Genomic DNA, 20,995 nt, shown 5'->3' with positions numbered 1-20,995 from the left:
AGGCAGGAGGAGGAGGGGACGACAGAGGATGAGACGGTTGGATGGCGTCACTGACTCAATGGACATGAGTTTGAGCAAGCTCTGGGAGATGGTAAAGGACAGGGAAGCCTGGGGTGCTGCAGTCCACGAGGTTGCAAAGAATCGGACACGACTGAGCAGCTGAAAAGCAGAAGCAACGCACAAGGGTTGCAGTGTCTCTAAATCCTCACCAGAGTTCTCTGAGCTCGCAGTTCCTCTCTCTTCTCCTGGGAGGATTCTTGGCTTTTTTTCCCCATCATGGCCCCCAAACACCAGTCTTCTCTTCCACCCCAAGCGAAGAAACTGAAGAAAGCCAGGCCAACTCCTGCCTCCAGGCCAGACGAGGCATCTGCTTCTTCAAACTTGCCGAAGGAAGAAAAAGAACAGCAAGAAGCAACTGAACATATTGATGAAGCACAAAATGAAATAGACAGGCTTAATGAACAAGCCAGTGAGGAGATTTTGAAAATAGAACAGAACTATAACAAACTCCGCCAACCATTTTTTCAGAAGAGGTCAGAATTGATCGCCAAAATCCCAAATTTTGGGGTATCAACATTTGTTAACCATCCGCAAGTGTCTGCACTGCTTGGGGAGGAGGATGAAGAGGCGCTGCCTTATTTGACAAGAGTTGAAGTGACAGAATTTGAAGACGTTAAATCAGGTTACAGAATAGATTTTTATTTTGATGAAAACCCTTACTTCGAAAATAAAATTCTCGCCAAAGAATTTCATCTGAATGAGAGTGGTGATCCATCTTCAAAGTCCACTGAAATCCAATGGAAATCTGGAAAGGATTTGACGAAACGATCACGTCAAACACAGAATAAAGCCCCTGCTGGAAGAGACAGCATGAGGAACCAGAAAGCTTCTTCACCTGGTTTACTGATCATTCTGATGCAGGTGCAGATGAGTTAGGAGAGGTCATCAGAGATGATATTTGGCCAAATCCATTACAGTACTACTTGGTTCCTGACATGGATGATGAGGAAGGGGAAGGAGAAGAGGATGACGACGGTGACGAAGAGGAAGAAGGATTGGAAGACATTGATGAAGAAGGGGCTGAGGATGAAGGTGAAGAAGATGAAGATGATGATGAGGGGGAGGAAGGAGAGGAAGATGAAGGAGAAGATGACTAATGGAACACTGATGGATTCCAACCATTTTTAATTTTCTCCAGTCCCTGGGAGCAAGTTGCAGTCTTTTTTTTTCTTTTTTTTCCTCCTCTTGTGCTCAGTCGCCCCGTTTTTGAGGTCTTTTTTCTCCTTTATACCATGGTTCACACCTTATTTGGGCGGGGCAGGGGGGATACCTTGAGCAGAATTCAGTGGGACAAGAATCTCTACCCCTTTCTGTTCCAAATTCATTTTTATCCCTTCCTGTCTCAACAAAAACTATGGAATCAACACCACCATGCTCTGTGGGAAAAAAAGAAAAACCTTCTGCTCCCTTAGCTCTGCTGGAAGCTGGAGGGTGCTAGGCCCCTGTGTAGTAGTGCATAGAATTCTAGCTTTTTTCCTCCTTTCTCTGTATATTGGGCTCAGAGATTACACTGTGTCTCTGTGTGAATATGGACAGTTAGCATTTACCAACATGTATCTGTCTACTTTCTCTTGTTTAAAAAAAGAAAAAAAAAACTTAAAAAAATGGGGTTATAGAAGGTCAGCAAAGGGTGGGTTTGAGATGTTTGGGTGGGTTAAGTGGGCATTTTGACAACATGGCTTCTCCTTTGGCATGTTTAATTGTGATGTTTAACGGACATCCTTGCAGTTTAAGATGACACTTTAAAAATAAAATTCTCTCCTAATGATGACTTGAGCCCTGCCACTCGATGGGAGAATCAGCAGAACCTGTAGGATCTTATTTGCAATTGACATTCTCTATTGTAATTTTGTTCCTGTTTATTTTAAAATTTTTCTTTTTGTTTCACTGGAAAGGAAAGATGATGCTCAGTTTTAAATGTTAAAAGTGTAAAAGTTGCTTTGTTACAATAAAACTAAATGTGTACACACACACACACACACACACAAATCCTCACCAACATTTGCTATTTTTTGCTTTTTTATTTTTGTTTTTGTAATAGTCATCCTAATGATTGTGAAGTGGTATCTCATTGTGGTTTAGCTTTGCCCTTCCCTGATGATTAGTGATGTGGACTATTTTAGATATACTTTTTGGTCATCTGTATATCTTCTTTGGAGAAAATCTATTCATGTTCTTTGCCAGTTTTTGGATTGGGTTATTTTGTTGCTGTTGTTTTTATAGGAGTTCTTTATATGTTCTGGATATTAATCCCTTATGAGAAAATATGTACAAATATTTTCTCTCATTTGCTAGGTTGTCTTTTCACTCTGTTGATCGTGTCTTTTGATGCGCAAGACTTTCCTGGTGGCTCAGATGGTAAAAGTGTCTGCCTACAATGTGGGAGACCTGGGTTTGATCCCTGGGTCGGGAAGATCCCCTGAAGAAGGAGGAAATGGCAACCCACTCCCATGGAAAATCCCATGGACAGAGAAACCTGGTAGGCTACAATCCATGGGGTCACAAAGAGTCAGATACGACTGAGCGACTTCACTTTCACTTTGATGCAGAAAAGTTTTTCATGAAATCCAATTTGCTTCTTTTTTCTTTTTTTTTTGTCTGTGCCTTTGGTGTCATAATCCAACACTACATTGGCCAATCTAAATCTTGTCCCATGTTTTCTTAAGAGTTTTAGCTCTGATGTTTAGGTCTCTGGCCCATTTGTGCTTACTTTTTGTATATGGTATAAAACGAGAGTCCAACTTCACTCTTCTGAATGTGGATATTCAGTTCCCCTGGCACATTTGTTGAAAAGACTATACTTTCTCCCACTGAATGGTCTTGGCACCCTTGTTGGAAATCATGTGACCATATATGTGAGGGTTTATTTCTAGGGTCTCTATTCCATTCCTTTGATCTCTATGTCTATGGTTATGCCAGTTTCCCATTGTTTTTTTTTTTTTTTAGTTTTTATTTTTTAAATTTTAAAATCTTTAATTCTTACATGCGTTCCCAAACATGAACCCCCCTCCCACCTCCCTCCCCAGCCATTGTTTTGATTACTATAGCTTTGTAGTAAGTATTGAAATCAGAAAGTTTGAGACATTCCATTTTGTTCTTCTGTTTTCAAGATTGTTTTGGCTATTCAGGGTCCCTTGAGATTGTATATGAATTTTAGGACAGATTTTCCTGTATGACAAAATGTCATTGCATATTGATAGGGATTTCATTAGATGTATAGATCACTATGCAGTGTTGGCATCTGAACAATATTAATCCATGAACATTGGTGTCTTTCTACTTGTTTATGTCTTCTTTAATTTCTTCTAACATTAAAAAATGTTTTTATTTTAGTTTTAATTGACTAAGACTTTCACTTCCTTCCTTCATTCTTTTTCTGGCAGCTCAGAGGGTAAAGCACCTGCTTGCAATGCGGGAGACTTGGGTTTGATCCCTGGGTTGGAAAGTTCCCCTGGAGAAGGAAATGGCAACCCACTCCAGTATCCTTGCCTGGAGAATCCCATGGATGGAAGAGCCTGGTGGGCTATAGTCCATGGGTCGCAAAGAGTCGGACACGACTGAGCGAGCTCACTTCATTTCACTTCACTTCACTTCACCTCCTTGGTTAAATTAACTACTATTTTATTCTTTTTGATACTGTTGCAAATTGTGTTGTTTTCTTAATTTCCTTTTCAGATTTTACATTGTTAGTATGTAGAAATGCAACTGATTTTGAGGCCCTGACTTTTTATTTTGCTACTTTGTCAAATTTTTTTTTATTGTTTCTAACGGATTTTGGTGGAATTTTAGGATTTTCTATACATAAAAAATCATATCTGCAAACAGAGATAATTTTACTTCTTTTTCTTGCTTAAATTGCTCTGTTTAGGACTCCAGGACTGTGTCTAATAGAAATGGCAAAAGCAAGCATCCTTGCCTTCTTCCTGCTCTTAGAGGAAAATCTTTCAGTCTTTCACCATCAGCTATGATGTTTGCTGTGGGTTTTTCATATATGACTTTTATTATGCTGAGATAGTTTCTTTCTATTTCTAGTTTACTGAATGTTTTATGTTGTCAAATTCTTTTTCTGCATCAATTGAGATGATCATGTGGTTTTTTCCTTCATTCTGTTTCAGTGGTGATTAACTTCAGGAAAAAATTGATCAGTTTTCTATGTTAAACCATCCTTGCATTTCAGGAATAAATTCCACTTGATCATGGTGTTTTATCCCTTTACTATGCTGTTGAATTCAGTTTGATAGTATTTTTTAAGGGTTTTTGTATTAATGTTGATAAGAGATATTGGTGTGTGGTTTTCTTTTCTTGTAATGTCTTATCTGGCTTTGGTATCAGGGTATTATAAAATGAATTAGAAAGTATTCCCTCCTCTTTAATTTTTGGGACAATTTTGAGAAGAGTTGGTATTAGTTCTTCTGAAATTTTGGCTTCCTTGGTGGCTCAGATGGTAAAGAATCTGCCTGCAATGTGGGAGACCGGGGTTTGATCCCACGGCAACCCACTCCAGTATTCTTGCCTGGAGAATCCCCATGGACAGAGGAGCCTGGCAGGCTACAGTCCATAGGGTTGCAAGGAGTCAGACATGACGGAGTGACTAAGCACAGCACAAATGTTGGTAGAATTCACCAGTGAAGTCATTAGGTCAAAGCTTTTCCTTTGTCAGAAGATTCTGATAACTGACTTAATCTCCTTGCTAGTTATAGGTCCAATAAGATTTTTTATTACTTTATGACTCAGTCTTGGTAGGTTATGCGTTTCTAGAAATGCTTACATTTCATCTAGATTATCCCATTTGTTGGAGCACAGTTGTTCATAGTACTCTCTTATAATCTTCATGTGTGTGTGTGTGTGTGTGTGTGTGTGTGTGTGTGTGTGTGTAGAATTGGCAGTAATGTCTCTACTTTCACTCTAGATTCTAAGTAAATTGAGTTCTCTCTTTTTTCTTAGTCAATAAAGCTAATTTGTCAATTTTGTTGCATTATTTTTTTCAAAGAACTAACTTTTGGTTTTGTTGATTTTCTATTCTCTATTTTATTTATCTCTGTTCAAATCTTCATTATTTCCTTTCTTCTACTACCTTTGTGCTTAGTTTGTTTTTCTTTTTCTAGTCCTTTAAGGTGGAAAGCTAGATTGTTCATTTGAGATCTTTCTTGGTTTTTTATTGTGTTTATACTTACCCATTTCTTCCTTAGCCCTGTTTCTGCTGGGTTACAAAAGTTTCGATAGGTTGCGCTCTCAATTTCATTTGGTTGTAAGTGCTTCCTAATTTCTCTTATGATATATTTGATCCATCAATTGTTTAAGAGTGTCTTGTTTAATTTCCACAACTTTGTGACTTTTCCAGTTTTCCTTCTGTCACTGACTTCTGACTTCATCCTGTTGTAGTCAGAGTTCAGTTCATTCAGTTCAGCCCCTCAGTCGTGTCCAACTCTTTGTGATCCCATGGACTGCAGCACGCCAGGCCTCCCTGTCCATCAACAACTCCCAGAGCTTGCTCAAACTCATGTCCATTGAGTCGGTGATGCCCTCCAACCATCTCATACTCTGTTGTCCCCTTCTCCTCCTGCGTTCAATTTTTTCCATCATCAGGATCTTTTCAAATGAGACAGTTCTTCACATCAGGTTGGAAGTTTCAGCTTCAGCATCAGTCCTGCCAATGAATATTCAGGACTGATTTCCTTTAGGATGGACTGGTTGGATCTCCTTGCAGTCCAAGGGACCCTCAAGAGTCTTCTCCAACACCACAGTTCAAAAGCATCAATTCCTCGGTGCTCAGCTTTCTTTATAGGCTGACTCTCACATCCATACATGACTATTGGGAAAACTATAGCTTTGACTACATGGACCTTTGTGGTCAGAGAAGATACTTTAAATGATATCCATATTTTTTAATATATTGAGACTTCATTTGAGACATAAAATATGGTCTACACTGGAAAACGCCCCATGAGCACTTGAGAAGAATGTATATGTTGTTGTTGTTAGGCAGAGTGTCCTCTATATGTCTGTTAGATCTGGTTCATTTATTGCGTTGTTAGACAAGTCCTCTTTATTTTTTATTTTTACTTGTCTTCTACCTGATTGTTGTATTTTTCAGTAAGAATGGCATGTTGAAGTCTTCAACCATCATAGTGGAAATCTCCATTTCTCCCCTTAGTCCTATGAATTTTTGCTTCATACATTTGATACTTTGTTATTATGAACATAAACGTATTCTTTTAATCTGTGCAAGTTGATTGTCTTTTTCAGTCAATGGGTGACACACCCATTTTTATGGGCAGGTGACCTTTTTGATTACTCCTGGGCGGGGATGACATTTATCCAGTATGCTCCCAATGGCCCTGATGCTGCTGCTGCTGCTGCTAAGTCGCTTCAGTCGTGTCCGACTCTGTGCAATCCCAGAGACGGCAGCCCACCAGGCTCCCCCATCCCTGGGATTCTCCAGGCAAGAACACTGGAGTGGGTTTCCATTCCTTCTCCAATGCAGGAAAGTGAAAAGAGAAAGTGAAGTCACTCAGTCATCTCCGACTCCTAGCGACTCCATGTACTGCAGGTTACCAGGCTCCCCCGTCCATGGGATTGTCCAGGCAAGGGCTGTCTAATTTTGATTAGTCAACTGTCTGATGTTGTCTGTGCTACACCAGTAGTTATTTTACATTATCAGCATTTTGGGGGTGGGTGGGTGGGTAATAGAAATCTTTGATCACTTTAAATTTTAAACCCAATTTTGACCCAGTAATTAAAATTGGCCTGTCCAGGTAATAATCAGAACTTTGAACTTGGTTGAGGGTTGATGCTCCATTCTTCCTTATTCTTCTTCTGCAGCTTGCTAACTATGTAGCTTTTGACACCACTGAGATTTTAGTCACGGAGGAGGAAAGGCAAAGGAGAACAGGAAAGTTCCTTCTGCACTAGATAGAGCTCTTGTCAGATGGCTTCATGTTTTCCTAGCTTGATGGACATCGAAAGCTGCCTCTTTTTCTCATGGGCACTTTTGGGAGATCTTCATGAGTTTCAATTCAGTTCAGTACAGTCGCTCAGTTGTGTCTGACTCTTTGCGACCCCATGAATTGCAGCACGCCAGGCCTCCCTGTCCGTCACCATCTCCCAGAGTTCACTCAGAGTCATGTCCATCGAGTCTGTGATGCCATCCAGCCATCTCATCCTCTGTCGTCCCCTTCTCCTCCTGCCCCCAATCCCTCCCAGCATCAGAGTCTTTTCCAATGAGTCAGTTCTTCACATTAGGTGGCCAAAGTACTGGAGTTTCAGCTTTAGCATCATTCCTTCCAAAAGAAATCCCAGGGCTGATCTCCTTCAGAATGGACTGGTTGGATCTCCTTGCAGTCCAAGGGACTCTCAAGAGTCTTCTCCAACACCACAGTTCAAAAGCATCAATTCTTCAGCGCTCAGCCTTCTTCACAGTCCAACTCTGACATCCATACATGACCACAGGAAAAACCATAGCCTTGACTAGATGGACTTTAGTCAGCAAAGTAATGTATCTGCTTTTGAATATACTATCTAGGTCAGTCATAACTTTTCTTCCAAGGAGTAAGCATCTTTTAATTTCATGGCTGCAATCACCATCTGCAGTGATTTTGGAGCCCAGAAAAATAAAGTCTGACAGTTTCCACTGTTTCTCCATCTATTTCCCATGAAATGATGGGACCGGATGCCATGATCTTCGTTTTCTGAATGTTGAGCTTTAAGCCAACTTTTTCACTCTCCTCTTTCACTTTCATCAAGAGGCTTTTAGTTCCTCTTCACTTTCTGCCATAAGGGTGGTGTCATCTGCATATCTGAGGTTATTGATATTTCTCCCGGCAATCTGGAGTCCAGCTTATGTTTCTTCCAGCCCAGCGTTTCTCATGATGTACTCTGCATAGAAGTTAAATAAGCAGGGTGACAATATACAGCCTTGATGTACTCCTTTTCCTATTTGAAACCAGTCTGTTGTTCCATGTCCAGTTCTAACTGTTGCTTCCTGACCTGCATATAGGTTTCTCAAGAGACAGGTCAGGTGGTCTGGTATTCCCATGTCTTTCAGAATTTTCCACAGCTTATTGTGATCCACACAGTCAAAGGCTTTGGCATAGTCAATAAAGCAGAAATAGATGTTTTTCTGGAACTCTCTTGCTTTTTCCATGATATAGAGGATGTTGGCAATTTGATCTCTGGTCCCTCTGCCTTTTCTAAAACCAGCTTGAACATCAGGGAGTTCACAGTTCACGTGTTTGTGAAGCCTGGCTTGGAGAATTGTGAGCATTACTTTACTAGCGTGTGAGATGAGTGCAATTGTGCGGTAGTTTGAGCATTCTTTGGCATTGCCTCTCTTTGGAATTGGAATGAAAACTGACCTTTTCCAGTACTGTGGCCACTGCTGAGTTTTCCAAATTTGCTGGCATATTGAGTGCAGCACTTTCACAGTATCATCTTTCAGGATTTGAAATAGCTCAACTGGAATTCCATCACCTCCACTAGCTTTGTTCATAGTGATGCTTTCTAAGGCCCACTTGACTTCAGATTCCAAGATGTCTGGCTCTAGATTAGTGATCACATCATCATGATTATCTGGGTCGTGAAGATCTTTTTTGTACAGTTCTTCTGTGTATTCTTGCCACCTCTTCTTAATATCTTCTGTTTCTGTCGGGTCCATACCATTTCTGTCCTTTATCAAGCCCATCTTTGCATGAAATATTCCCTTGGTATCTCTAATTTTCTTGAAGAGATCTTTAGTCTTTCCCATTCTGTTGTTTTCCTCTATTTCTTTGCATTGATCGCAGAAGAAGGCTTTCTTATCTCTTCTTGCTATCCTTTGGAACTCTGCATTCAGATGTTTATATCTTTCATTTTCTCCTTTGCTTTTCGCCTCTCTTTTTTTCATAGGAATGAAGCAGGGCAAAGACTAATAGAGTTTTGCCAAGAAAATGCACTGGTCATAGCAAACACCCTCTTCCAACAACACAAGAGAAGACTCTACACATGGACATCACGAGATGGTCAACATCGAAATCAGATTGATTATATTCTTTGCAGCCAAAGATGGAAAAGCTCTATACAGTCAACAAAAACAAGACCAGGAGCTGACTGTGGCTCAGATCATGAACTCCTTATTACCAAATTCAGACTCATATTGAAGAAAGTAGGGAAAACCACTAGACCATTCAGGTATGACCTAAATCAAATCCCTTATGATTATACAGTAGAAGTGAGAAATAGATTTAAGGGCCTAGATCTGATAGATAGAGTGCCTGATGAACTATGGACTGAGGTTCATGAGTTAACCTGCCTGCAATTTCTTTGCAGTGGGTCCTGCTCCTCCTTAAGCTGGCGGCTGTAGAAGTTCTCTCAGCTTCTGCCTCTTAGCAGTATACTTTCACTGCAGGAACCACCTTTGTGGGCAGGATCCCTTTGAAAATAACCCCACATATTTATAGTCTAGCTTTTCTTTGCTTCCTTTCTAATTGGCATGAAGGATATATGCACAGATTTACTGGGCTGAAGATAGCTTGGACTCAGAAGGGTAGGAACCTCCCATTCCAGAGCAAGTTATATTCTATTTCCTAGGGATACAAACCCTGTAGACTATGCCAGTGTAGCAGAGAGACTCAAATCAGAGGTTTTGGTATCTCCTTAAGCCAGGTGTGAGTTCTCTGTGTATGACTCTGAGAATATCTCTCAACCTGCCTCTCTGAACTTCAATTTTCTCATCTGTTAAGTGGAGATAATAATATTACATACCTTAGGAGGAGTGTGTTGAGAATTAAATAAGAATTAAATGTATATAAATTGCTTGGTACATTGTCTTGCTCATTGTAAAGTGCTCGATACTCATTCCTTATTATCTAATAAGGGGTTCATTTGGAATATGCAAAATATCATAGTTTTGAAATGCGCAAGGTATTAGTTATAACAAAATAAAATAAAGATCTATCCATTAAAGGGAAGGAGATAGTATGAAAATTCAGCAATGGTGAACTGGAGTCAAGAAATCAGACCATCCTTGGGCAAGATATTTCATATCCCTATGCATTCGAAACTGTGAATTTAAAGGAGACTGCTTGGTGCCTGTGTAGTCACACCGTGGTGTCAACTAGGCCAAAGTGTTTTAATCATTTACTAAAGCTATGTCACTACGTTTTTTTGTGCTGTGGCAAACACAAGCTCTTGGGCCATGGAAGCTTGACTCACAGTCTCTTCCCAAGCCTATGCAATCAGCCAGAGAACAAACATCAGCCTGCTTGAATCACTGGAAAATTCCAGATGTTTGTTGCCCATTAGCTGCAAAATCGATGACTAGGGAGGCCATCAACTGTGATGAGTAGTTAAAGCCTATTACCACCATGGTCCCCTGAAGAAAGAACTGTCCCATGGGCATATTCCTTACAAGGGCCACATAAAATATGTCATCTTTAAAAGCCTTTTCAACTTTTCTAGACTATTTCTTTTCTGTGTAAATTCACTAACTCCGCTTACAGACCCAGTGTCAGAGAAGCAGCCATAAATAGCAAGGAGGAAGGGCATCCTCAAAGCTGGAGACTTCACCTTTACCGTGATGTTTGTGGTGGTTTAGTCGCTCAGTCGTGTCTGACTCTTTGTGACCCCATGGACTGTGGCCCGCCAGGCTCCTCTGTCCAGGGATGCTCCAGGCAAGAATACTGGAGTGGGTTGCCATTCCCTTCTCCAGGGGATCTTCCCGACCCAGGAATCGAACCTGGATCTCCTGCATTGCAGGCAGATTCTTTACCGACTGAGCTACAAGGGAAGCCCTCCCTTGATGTTGGGGGCATACATTAAGAGTCTGACCTATATATTTACTTTAGTAATTTCACCTCTAGGAATTTATTTAAAGAAGTGAAGTTTCATCCATAAGGATATTCAGCTCAGCATGTAATAGGAGAGATTGAAAACAACAGTAGGCAGGTTGGTGAAGTTAATGACAGATGGTCACAACATAGAACACTGTTAGCAACCATAAGTAGGTGTGTATATATGCACAGAAACACGTTCACAACACATTGAGTTTAAGAAGTGAAAAGAAAAAAGTCAGGTAACAAAAGAATGTATACCATTTATTACCATTTTTATAACAAGGGGGAAAAAGCTCAATAACTAGGGTCTTTCTATGTGTCAGGCATTGTTCCAAGTACTTCAAAGGTGTTGACTTATTTAACTCCTTACACTAACTATTAGGTACTATTATTATCACCATTTTATGGATGAGGAAACTAAAGCACAAAGAGGTTAAAGAGCCTGCCACGGTCATATGCCAGTAAGTCATAGAGCTGAGATTCAACTCTGGACAGGCTGTGGAGTCTGTGCTCATATTGCTTCGCAGTATAGGAAAAAAGGCTGGAAGGATGTCCTCAGGAAACCTTATCTCTGTGCTTATCTCTGGGAGGTATGTTTTGTTGTGTTTTTTTGTTTATCTGCCTTCTATACAGTTAACACACATTACCCTTATGTAGCAAGACAAACGCCAACAAAAATGTTTAAGGAGATCTTTTTGCAGATTTGAACCAGTCTCTCTAAGCCTCAATTTCCTCATTTGTAGAAGAACACTACAAATTCTTTACTCTATTTAACAGTACAAATAGAGAGTAATAACATCTTTCCTACAGAGCTGATGCCTGTATTAAAGCAATGCTTGTGAAAGCACTCTGATAATGTATAATTGGAATGTGTTAAAAAGTGCCAGTTGGACTATAAAGTAAGCTGAGTTCCGAAGACTTGATGCTGTTGAACTGTGCTGTTGGAGAAGACTCTTGAGAGTCCCTTGGACTTCAAGGAGATCCAACCAGTCCATTCTAAAGGAGATCAGTCCTGGGTGTTCATTGGAAGGACTAATGTTGAAGCTGAAACTCCAATACTTTGGGCACCTGATGCGAAGAGCTGACTCATTTGAAAAGACCCTGATGCTGGGAAAGATTGAAAGCAGGAGGAGAAGGGGACAACAGAGGATGAGATGGCTGGATGGCATCACTGACTCAATGGACACGGGTTTGGGTGGACTCCGGAGTTGGCGATGGACAGGGAGGCCTGGCGTGCTGTGGTTCATGGAGTCGAAAAGAGTTGGACACGACTGAGCGACTGAACTGAACTGAAAAAGTGCCAGATGCTACAGTACAAAGCAATACAAAGTAGAATGCAATGAGGCAAGATGTCTGCAGGAATTCAGAGACTGTCAAGCTGAGCCAACTCATGGGAGCTCGAGTGGGTTCATTGCTCTTCTGATTCTCTTTAGAGCCTTCCATGACTTTTTTTTGGGCATCGTTTATTTATTTGGCTGCACCAGGTCTCAGCTGTGGCGTGTAGATCTTCCATCTTCACTGCAGCATGCAGGATATTTTAGTTGTGGCATGCGGGGTCTGGTTCCTGGACCAGGGATCAAACCTGGGCCCCCTGAGCTGGGAGAATCTTAGCCTCTTAGCGCTGGGCCACAGGGGAAGTCCCGAGCCTCCGATGACTTCTGAGCTGAGGATTATATGCCTCTTCCTCATGCCCTTCACGTGACTTGTTGGGAGACAGGTATTGTCATGGTTTATATATAAGTAGATGGCTCTCATCGCCCATTACTATTTTTTTTCATTGAGTATTGGTCTCCCAGATCTCCTCTTATTATCAATCCACTTGCCCGTCGGAGGCTGTTATGGTTGTTCTGAATGTTGCTGCCCCTCTCATTGTTCACACAGCTTCTGGCCTGAAGGCCTGGGAGTTCTCCCTGCAGTGGGCAGAGGGATGGACAGCTTGGCTTAATGGACTAGCAGGGAGCTTACTGATGGAGCCTGGAGTCCACATGTGAGACATACACTTCATGAAGCTAACCTATGTTCCTCTGGGTATTCAGGAGCTAGTTTCTCACTCTTTCCGGTTGTTTCGTATGATCATCATCTTTGAGGATTATGGAGGACAAAGGGTGTCTCCTTCACACATGCATCCCCATGTAGGGGGGCTGCCCTTAGGAAAACCGAGAGCAGAAATCGTCAACCAGAGTGACGCAACCACCGCAATCAGGTGTACGGTGGGCAAAACTTTATCCTCACCTTGGTAAGATCTTCAGCTGGACCTAAGAACGAAACGGACATAAAGCAAACTAGCAAGGGAGGCGCATTCAAGTCTATTTAATATAAGTTTTGTGTGACATAGGAGCCTACATAGGGAAATGAAGACCCTAAGAAGCGGCAAAGCCTAAATGCTTTTCATTTTTTAAAAATTTATTTGTTTATTTTTATTTTATTTCTGGTTGTGCTGGGTCTTTGTTGCTGTGTTTGGGCTTTCTCTACTTTCTGGGGGCAGGGGCTACTCCCTAGCCGATTTCTCACTGCAGTGGTTTCTTTTGTGGCAGAGGACAGGATCCAGGCACACAGGTTTCAGTAGCTACAGTCCTTGGGCTCTAAAGCAGGGGCTCAGTAGTTGTGGCACGTGGGCTTCGTTGCCCTTGGGCATTTGGGAACCTCTTGGGCCAGAAGTTTCATTTCAAGGAGGATTCTTAGCCGCTGGACCACCAGAGAAGTTCCCTACATACTTCTCTATTAGACTGAACGAAGGGAGGCAGCTGCGGAAAAGTAACTAAAATATCTGGGGAGCCTAGAGGAAGATGGGGGCTTCCCTGATGGCTCAGCAGTAAAGAATCCACCTGCAATGCAGGAGACGTAGGAGACTCGGGTTCAATCCCTGGGTTGGGAAGATCCCCTGGAGAAGGAAATGGCAACCCACTCCAGTATCCTTGCCTGGGAAACTCCATGGACAGAGGATCCTGACAGGCTACAGTCCATACAGTCACAAAGAGTCAGACATGTCTGAGCATGCACGCACAAAGGAAGATGAGTCGTTACTGAATTGGATCCCATTACTTGCTGCTTATAAAATCAATACATACTCTATCAGTGTTGATACAAAAGCTGCCTTTAATCAGAATGCCAGAAATCTGGGGAGATGGACTTAGTGTCTTCCAAAACTACCTCTGAAGTTTCTGCTCAGCCACGATAACTTTTAAAGGGAACAGGGAAGCAATCTCAGTTCATCATTGAGATGAGGGGTCAGAGCTGTCACCATCCCCCACTGTGCAGGCTTGTGTGCAAGCTTGTTGACTCCTCATGATCTTCACTTAAATTTTGTCTCAATTAGAAAAAAGCCAAAGGCAAAATGAATTTTAAGTAAAGTAAGTCCTTGAGGACTCATGATCTTTATTTAGATGTTATCTCGTTCACACAGTTTGTTTGAGAGATTGCTGAGGGGGAAGCTACAGAAGAGATTTGATCATCTGTTGATTTCTTCATTTCTACTTCATCGATCTATGGAAAGAACCAACCAGTTAGGCAAATATTGTGTGATCAAAAGATTTGAAAGGCGTGCTAGAGCTGAAGATGAGTAGAGCATAGGGGTGCCTTGTTTAAGATTAGTGTCAAGATAAAGGGGTGCCTCTTTCAGAGAGCTCTTTCCTGCAAAGGGATTTTTTTTTTCTGCCAAAAGCTGCTTAGAAATCCCTACTTGTCAGAACATCATTCCATTTCTACAGCATCATGGGTGAAATTTCATCTTCTGTAGCTTCTTCATGCTGATATAGAGCACCAAATCTTTAGAGTAGAAAATATCTACATGGTTATGTAGAATCTCTTTGCTGACAGTTGTACTCACCTATTTACACATGTGGGCAGAACAAGCTACAATTATTCTGATGCCAACAAATATATAGATTATTATGAGCAGTAATGCTAATCCCATTCTCTTACAGCCAGTTCTGGGAAATGCGTGAGCCACGGACTCAGTACTGCTCAAGATGGAGCAGCTTATGTCATAGTTGCAATCTGGTCATCAAACAGTTAGCTTTCTCCCTACGTTGTGGCAGTTCTTATAGTGTCTGTAAAACAACTCAGGAATATGCATCAGACACTGAATCTGTGACTCCATTATCCTAATCATTAACTTGAGCCTGCTCTTTTGTGATTCAGGGAGGCCTGGGAGATTTCAACTTTTCTATAAACAAGAGGCAAGAGATATGAAGGGGCCTTTGTACTTAGAATGTTCAAACTACTGTCCAATTGCACTCACCTCACATGCTAGCAAAGTAACGCTCAAAATTCGCCATGCAGGCTTCAACAATTTCCTGAACCGAGAAATTCCAAATGTTCAAGCTGGATTTAGAAAAGGCAGAGGAACCAGAGATCAAATTGCCAATATCCGATGGATCATTGAAAAACCAAGAGAGTTCCAGGAAAACATCTACTTCTGCTTTATTGACTAGGCCAAAGCCTTTGACTGTGTAGATTGCAACAAACTGTAGAAAATTCTGAAAGAGATGGGAATACCAGACCACCTTACCTGCCTTCTGAGAAATCTGTATGCAGGCCAAGAAGCAATAGTTAGAACCAGACATGGAACAGTGGACTGGTTCCAAATTGGGAAAGGAGTATATCAAGGCTGTATATTATCATCCTGGTTATATAACTTCGATGCAGAGTACATCATGTGAAATGCCAGGCTGGATGAAGCACAAGCTGGAGTCAGGATTGCTGGGAGAAATATCAATAACCTCAGATATTCAGATGACACCACCCTTGTGGAAGAAAGCAAGAGGAACTGAGGAGCCTTTTGATGAAAGGGAAAGAGGAGAGTGAAAAAAGTGGCTTAAAACTCAACATTCAAAAAACTAAGATCATGGCATCTGGTCCCATCATTTCATGGCAAATAGATGGGGAAATGATGGAAATAGTGAGAGACTTTATTTTCTTGGGCTCCAAAATCACTGCAGGTGGTGACTGCAGCCATGAAATTAAAAGAAGTTTGCTCCTTGCAAGAAAAGCCATGACTAACCTAGACAGCATATTAAAAAGCAGAGATATCATGTTGCTGACAAAGGTCCATCTAGTCAAAGCTATGGTTTTTCCAGGAGTCATGTATGGATGTGAGAGTTGGACCATAAAGAAAGCTGAGCTCCAAAGAATTGATGCTTTTGAACTGTGGTGTTGGAGAAGGCTCTTGAGAGTTCCTTGGACAGCAAGGAGATCCAACCAGTCCATCCTAAAGGAAGTCAGTCCTAAATATTCACTGGAAGGACTGATGCTGAAGCTGAAACTCCAATACTTCAGCCACCTGATGTGAAGAACTGACTCATTGGAAAAGACCCTGATGCCAGAAAAGACTGAAGGTGGCAGGAGAAGGGGACGACAGAGGATGAGAACGGTTGGGTGGCATCACCGACTCAGTGGACGTGAGTCTGAGTCAACTCCGGGAGTTGGTGATGGACAGGGAGGCCTGGCGTGCTGCAGTCCATGGGGTCACAAAGAGTCAGACATGACTGAGCAACTGAACTGAACTGACTTGTACTTGGGGAAGGGGGTGTGGCCTCAGGGTTCTGCTTCATTTGGGAGTTACTTCTGACAAGTTCTGTTTGTATAGAATTCTCCTGGCCTTGATCCCCCATTGCTGATAATAAGACTGTTTCTTTCCTCCTAATACCAGGATATCTTTCACAAGGGAATTTTCTCCTGTTTTCAGGAGGAAAAGGCAAGGAGGGTCAGAGCATCCTTCTGGTACCTATTGTTTTTCAAGTGTCTTTAGCTCAAAATAATCACTATGGCAAAGTGGCATATTTGGGAATTGTGTATTCTGCCAGCCTTCAGCTGGATCTGAAATACCCAAGCACCCATCCTTAAAGATTCTGATCCTGGACTGGGGGTCCTGGCATCTGAAGCCTTGAAAGGTCCTGGAAATTGAGAACCTTTGGATCAGAATCACAGAAAGTGTGGGAGTTTCGCAGTGACTTCCTGTGCCCTATTTAGTAATTAAACCAAAATCGCTATAATGGCTGAGGACTGATTTGCAATTGCTCTGGAATGTGTGAGAAACTGGGAAGTCCACAGCAGCTGCTTTCCCAGGAAACAAAACCACTGTGTGGGGAGGGGTGTGTGTTTTGATACCAGTTTGGCAACAAGATAAGACCCGCCAAGATAACATCAGGCAGGTGGTTCACTTTCCTCTTGGCAGGTCCCAGGAAACTTGCTTCCCCTAAATGAAATAAACCATCAGCTGACAGAGCTGCAAGCATTCAAAGCTGTGCCCCAAATTCATAGATGAGCTTGAAGAAGAAAAAGAACCAAACCAACTTGTTTGAGATAAACATACAAGGTGGGTAAGGGATCCAGCCTGAAAGCCAGGCAGTTCAACAGGAGACGTCTTCCCAATGTTTGGCAAACACGTGCGTTTTGTCTCACCAGCCCTGACCTTTGTGGGGTCTAAATATTGAACAATATACATCAACCTGCCACTCGCCAGTCCTTCAAAGCTGGACTTTCAGAAGCCTTTTTGGGGACTTCCTTGGTGGTCCAGCAGTTACAATGCCTTGCAGGGATGCAGGGGACACAGGTTTGAACCCTGTTTGGAAAATTGAGATCCCATATGCCATGCAGTGCAGCCAAAAAATAAATAATTTTTAAAAAAGAAAGAAAGAAATGCTTTTTCGCCTTACTTCTACTTATAGATTAGGTAGGTTTTGTTGATTTTAGCTCCTACAGATACTAATTCAAAACAGATTTCCGGGGGGAAAGAATGTCAGTGAATGTGGAAATCCTCTCATTTTCCTCCCATTCTACAGGGTCTGAGCACAATGTCTGTAATCTGCATTCCTTTCCAATGTTCAGTTCAGTTCAGTTGCTCAGTCGTGTCCGACTCTTTGCGACCCCATGAATCGCAGCACGCCAGGCCTCCCTGTCCATCACCATCTCCCGGAGTTCACCCAGACTCGCGTCCATCGAGTCAGTGATGCCATCCAGCCATCTCATCCTCTGTTGTCCCCTTCTTCTCCTGCCCCCAATCCCTTCCAGCATCAAAGTCTTTTCCAATGAGTCAACTCTTCGCATGAGGTGGTCAAAGTACTGGAGTTTCAGCTTTAGCATCATTCCTTCCAAAGAAATCTCGGGGCTGATCTCCTTCAGGATGGACTGGTTGGATCTCCTTGCAGTCCAAGGGACTCTCAAGAGTCTTCTCCAACACCACAGTTCAAAAGCATCAATTCTTCGGCACTCAGCCTTCTTCACAGTCCAACTCTCACATCCATACATGACCGCAGGAAAAACCATAGCCTTGACTAGACGGACCTTAGTCGGCAAAGTAATGTCTCTGCTTTTGAATATGCTATCTAGGTTGCTCATAACTTTTCTTCCAAGGAGTAAGTGTCTTTTAATTTTATGGCTGCAATCATCATCTGCAGTGATTTTGGAGCCCCCAAAAACGAAGTCAGCCACTGTCTCCAGTGTTTCCCCATCTTTTTCCTATGAAGTGATGGGACAGGATGCCATGATCTTCATTTTCTGAATGTTGAGCTTTAAGCCAACTTTTTCACTCTCCTCTTTCACTTTTATCAAGAGGCTTTTTAGCTCCTCTTCACTTTCTGCCATAAAGGTGGTGTCATCTGCATATCTGAGGTTATTGACATTTCTCCTGGCAATCTTGATTCCAGCTTGTGTTTCTTCCAGTCCAGCGTTTCTCATGATGTACTCTGCATAGAAGTTAAATAAGCAGGGTAACAATATACAGCCTTTATGTACTCCTTTTCCTATTTGGAACCAGTCTGTTGTTCCATGTCCAGTTCTAACTGTTGCTTCCTGGCCTGCATACAGATTTCCAATGTTAGCAGGTTAATTTTTGTGTTTATATATAATTGGCACTACCTGTCCTCGATTCTCGGGAAGAACTGAGAAAACAAATGTTCCAGACACCAGCTTCCCTCTCTGATATGTAGTAAAAGGAAAAAGTTTTGAGTTGTTTAGTGCTTGAATGGAGCCTCATTCATGGCTGTATTCCCAGGGCTTCATGGAATGCCTGTCTCAAAGAAGCCACCAGCTAAATTTTTGATAAACAAATGCATGGTGACTCATCTACATCCTGAGAGCTATTTGTTTATATCAACAATTTCCTATTTGAATTGAGAACCATTAATTAGATAGTGTTGGTGGAACTGACTTTAAAGCCCAGCCTAGGACATGCAGAGGCTGGGCCAAAGCAGAAATGATGCTCAGTTGTCGATGTGTCTGGTGGTGAAAGCAAAGTCCAATCTTGTAAAGAACAACACTGCATAGAAACCTGAAATGTTAGGTCCATGAATCAAGGTAAATTGGACATGGTGAAGCAGGAGATAGTAAGAGTAAACATCAGTATCTTAGGAAACAGTGAACTAAAATGGACAGGACAGGATGAACTTGATTCAGATGACCATTATATCTACTACTGTGGGCAAGAATCCCTTAGAAGAAATGGAGTAGCCTTTATAGTCAACAAAAAAGTTCAAAATGTAGTACTTCGGTGTAATCTGAAAAATGACAGAATGATCTTGGTTCGTTTCCAAGGCAAACCATTTAATATCACAGTAATCCAAGTCTATGCTCCAACCACTAATGCCAAAGAAGCTAAAAGTGACCACCAATTCTATGAAGACCTACAAGACCTTCTAGAACCAACACCGAAAAAAGATGTCCTTTTCATCACAGGGGATTGGAATGCAAAAGTATGAAGTCAAGAGATACCTGGAGTAACAGGCAAGCCTTGGAGGACAAAATGAAGCAAGTTAAAGGTTAACAGAGTTCTGTCAAGAGAACACACTGGTTACAGTAAACACTCTCTTCCAACAACACAAGAGACAACTCTACACATGGAGCTCACCGGATGGTCAATACTGAAATCAGGGTTGATTATATTCTATGCAGCCAAAGATGGAGAGGCTCTATACAGTCAGTAAAAACAAGACCGGGAGCTGACTGTGCCTAAGATCATGAGTTTCTTATTCCAAAATTCAGACTGAAACTGAAGAAAGTAGGGAAAACCACTAGGCCACTCAGGTATGACCTGAATCAAACCCCTTATGACTGTACAGTGGAGGGACAAATAAATTCAAGGGATTAGATCTAGTAGACAGAGTGCCTGGAGAACTATGGACAGGGGTTTGTGACATTGTACAAGAGGCAGTGACCAAAATCGTCCCAAAGAAAAAGAAACGCAAGTAGGCAAAGTGGTTGTCTGAGGAGGCTTTTCAAATAGCTGAGAAATAAAGAGAAGAGAAAGGCAAGGGAGAAAGGGAAAGATATACCCAACTGAACACAGAGTTCCAGAGAACAGCAAGGAGAGATAAGAAAGCCGTCTTAAGTGAACAATGCAAAGAAACAGAGGAAAACAACAGAATGGGAAAGATTAGAAGTCGCTTCAAGAAAACTGGAGATATCAAGGGGATATTTCACACAAGGATGGGCACATTAAAGGACAGAAATGGTAAAGACCTAACAGAAACAGAAGAGATTAAGAAGAGGTAGCAAGAATACACAGAAAAACTATACCAAAAAAAGTCTTAATGACCCGGATAACCATGATGGTATGGTCACTAACCTAGAGCCAGACATCCTAGAGCGTGAAGTCAAGTGGGCCTCAGGAAGCACTATTACAAACAAACCTAGTGGAGGCAATAGAATTCCAGCTGAGCTATTTAAAATCCTAAAAGATGATGCTGTTAAAGTGCTGCAGTCAATATGTCAGCAAATTTGTAAAACTCAGCAGAGGCCACAGGATTAAAAAGGTCAGTTTTCATTCCAACCACAAAGCAGGGCAATGACAAAGAATGTTCAAATTACCATACAATTGCGCTCATTTCACAACCTAGCAAGGTTACGCTCAAAATCCTTCAGCTAGGCTTCAGTAGTATGTGAACTGAGAACTTCCAGATGTACAAGCTGGGTTTAGTAAAGACAGAGGAACCAGAGATCAAAGTGCCAACATTTGTTGGATCACAGAAAAAGCAAGAGAATTCCAGAAAAACTTCTACTCATGCTTCATTGGCTAATCTAAAACCTTTGACTGTGTGGATCATAAGAAACTATGGAAAATTCTTAAAGAGATGGGAATACCAGACCACCTTACCTGCCTCCTGAGAAACCTGTATGCAAGTAAAGAAGCA

The 20,995-nt window shown here is 41.8% G+C and overlaps 1 pseudogene; it reads left to right on the top strand.

Annotated features, from left to right (window-relative positions):
• Window positions 1-212: 212 nt before the first annotated feature.
• On the top strand, window positions 213-1,831 carry LOC101118928 (protein SET-like; annotated as a pseudogene).
• The last annotated feature ends 19,164 nt before the right edge of the window (window positions 1,832-20,995 follow it).

The sequence above is a fragment of the Ovis aries genome, chromosome 2 (assembly GCF_016772045.2).
Source record: "Ovis aries strain OAR_USU_Benz2616 breed Rambouillet chromosome 2, ARS-UI_Ramb_v3.0, whole genome shotgun sequence".
Taxonomy (NCBI): Eukaryota; Metazoa; Chordata; class Mammalia; order Artiodactyla; family Bovidae; genus Ovis; species Ovis aries.
Note: the sequence above shows the minus strand (reverse complement) of the source record. Positions and strands in the feature narration are given on the sequence as shown.